The 2,833-nt window shown below is 45.7% G+C and overlaps 1 protein-coding gene across 3 annotated transcripts in view; it reads left to right on the top strand.

Annotated features, from left to right (window-relative positions):
• The first annotated feature begins 450 nt into the window (after positions 1 to 450).
• Dhrs9 (dehydrogenase/reductase 9) overlaps positions 451 to 2,833 on the top strand; it is a 25,234-nt gene continuing 22,851 nt past the window's right edge. For all 3 annotated transcript variants that reach the window (XM_004634778.2, XM_023719188.1, XM_023719187.1), the window contains exon 1: positions 451 to 571. The gene's annotated coding sequence lies outside the window, so the exon portion shown is untranslated. The remainder of the gene's footprint in view (positions 572 to 2,833) is intronic.

The raw sequence follows: 2,833 nt of genomic DNA, 5'->3' as shown, positions 1-2,833 counted from the left end.
AAATCTTGTTTCATTGTATGGCTTGGATCTCCATGCTCATCCACCTAAACTAATAGAATCATCAGAAGGTGGCTGATTCTTCTCTTTACTCTCTTAGAAGGAAAGAAATACTGCATAGTCACAGGCTGCTTAACAGGAGGAAAAAACCCAACCAGGTCGTGAGCAATAATATTTCCAAAGTTAAATTATGAACACGATGCACTAGGCAGTTTACAAAATGCTTCCCTTTCACATTATTTCAGCTCCTGCATTTGTTCAAAAGATTGTAGTCACAGGAAAAAGAACTTGATCCTGTAAGTAGCTAAATTCATTTTATCAAAAACAGATGACCTACAGCTTCTTGGCTCCCCCTCCAAGCAGCACACTTAGTCAGCATGCTGTGTCACAACAAGTCTGACTCACAGAGAGAACTCCTCACATATAGACGACCAGCTTGAGGGAAGCCCTGGCACCGTGGTTCAGAGGCTTGGCGTGGTCAGGGTGACATTTCCTTCCCCTGAGCACAACAGGAAGGTGCAGTCAGCTGAGCAAAGCCACCAGCAGCCGCTGCGCCCCAAGTCATCTGCATAAGGTAACTGGTGACCGGGTTTTGTCCCTTATTCCTTCACCTATCAAGTCAACCTAAATTTTCCTTGATTTCTTCACTGTTGCTGTTTTTTCTGGAATGTAGTAGGTCAGAAGGCAGTGAGGGGAGCTGAGTGTCCACCTCCCCATAGTAGTGATCTGTGCTTGACCCAGCACCTGCTGTCCACTATGTCTCCCTGGATGTCCCCGGTGTCACAACTAAATTCACCTCTTGTGGTTACTCTCCCTGTGCCTTTCTGACACCTTCCATGAATTCTATGATTGATCAGTACCCAGAAAGGGAATGGCTCCAAAAGGGTCGGGGACCTCAGCTGAGTTTCTACAGGAGCAATAGATCTCATCTGTGTCTATCAAATGTCAGCCTATGTGAACACACACATGCATAAGCACATGTGTGCCCACACACAGATCTCTCTCTCTCTCTCTCTCTCTCTCTCACACACACACACACACACACACACACACATGCTAAAATGAGAGAAATGACTGGAAGGAATCAGGGGGATTCCCGAGGGCGAACACTTGGTCCCTGCATCCTGGGACTGCAGGAACAAACCTCAGACATTTACTCTCCAGTTCATGACCCAGTGGTTTGGTATAGTGCTTCCTTGGCTTACAAATTTAATTTGTTTTACAACTTGAGGGAAGATGGTTGTGTCTGTATTTGTGTGGGGAAGATGCCTCGTCACGTTTATCACCTGATGTGAAGTTTGCTAATGGAAGCGAAATCTTACAGAGTGCTTCTGTTGGGGAACCGAATTGTTTGCAAACAAGTGTTCATGAGCCAAGACACTGCTGTGTTTCCAGTGGTGGTCTGGCTGTGTTTTGTGATTGCTTGATTCTTGGTGGCTGTTTAAATAAAACACATTGTTCAGAGTTGTACAACTGGCTTGAAATGCCCCCACTACATGACCACAGCAAGGGAAGGCATTGTGTGTTTTGTATCTGAGTATTCTTTAGCATAGGTGAATATCCTTACCTAGGCCCCACATGGGCTCAAGCTTACATATGCTGTATCATCTTTGTATCATATAGTTTTTGTATCATATATTTTTGAACCTTGAAAAGGGCATTCAATGTTTAGAACAAATCAGCATGTAAACACAGAGAAAAATATTGTAACCCCATCTAGTTTACATAGGGAAAACAGGAATTGTTTGGAAACCCTTATAGCAAGCGTCATCGTCTGAAAGAACGGTGTTTAAAAACTCTAACCTTTTCTTCTGTGCAGTGAGAGTCACTGTGGTAGAAAGACATCTGCTGCAGATCTGGACACCTCCCTGCACCTGTGGCGTGGTCTTGCCACCTCTAATCTTCCGTTGAAGCTTTGGGAGCCTGTGACAACACATGACATATAGTTAGCAGTTTTATTCTGTGACCATAAACAAATGAGGCCGGCTTCTGCCAACGCTGTCAGGAAACCTCCTGGCCAAAAACAGAAGCGTAGGAGGACTGGGGAGAATCAGTTCCCAATTGTACACATTCTGGTGAATTGTTTAAAAGTTTTGTGGGAAGGAAAAGAAAATCAGATATTTTTATCCTTAAAAACTAAAAATGTAAAATATAAATTCAATGGTTCTTCCCCATAGAAGAGCAGGCTGGCACCCTTGGAAGGGGGGACACAACACAGAGCTATGCCACCCAGATGCCAGCAGAGGAGACTCCACAGACACTTACCCCACCTCCCTATCCCGAAAGCCAAAGCAGACTGGGAGCCGAGGACTGCCTACGCCCCAGGAACTGGGGGTCAGGAGAAAGGTACTTAGGGACCAGAGCTGCTTCATCCCAGTAGGGAACTTCCTTCCACGATTGCAAGTACCACCTCAGCTGCACTGCCAACATCTGTGCCACAGGGACACCTGGTGTTTACAGCAAGTGCATTTCCCAGAGGGCCCCTTTCACTCCAGTTTTCTGGTTTGCCAGAGTTTAGGGTACCCAAATTTAGTTTTCTGTTCTACAGAAACTTAATTCTAGGGCTGATCAGATAGCTCACCAGACTAAAGCACCTGCTTAGGTAGAGCACAGCGGCTGGGGTTCGATTCCCTGTGAGCATTGTCGGCCCCACCCCACAGGGTGCACTGAGACTACAACTAAGACTGGGCCTGGTGGTGCGCGCCTGTAATCCCAGCACTTGGGAGGCTTGACACAGGTGGATCACTATGAGTCCGATCTACATAGTGATACCCTATAGACTCTGTACTAAATACATGAAGAAGAAAAGAAGAAGAAGAAGAAAGAAGAAGAAGAA

This window comes from Octodon degus, unplaced genomic scaffold (genome assembly GCF_000260255.1).
Source record: "Octodon degus isolate 3935 unplaced genomic scaffold, OctDeg1.0 scaffold00065, whole genome shotgun sequence".
Lineage (NCBI taxonomy): Eukaryota > Metazoa > Chordata > Mammalia > Rodentia > Octodontidae > Octodon > Octodon degus.
This window is presented reverse-complemented; position numbering and strand designations above follow the sequence as displayed.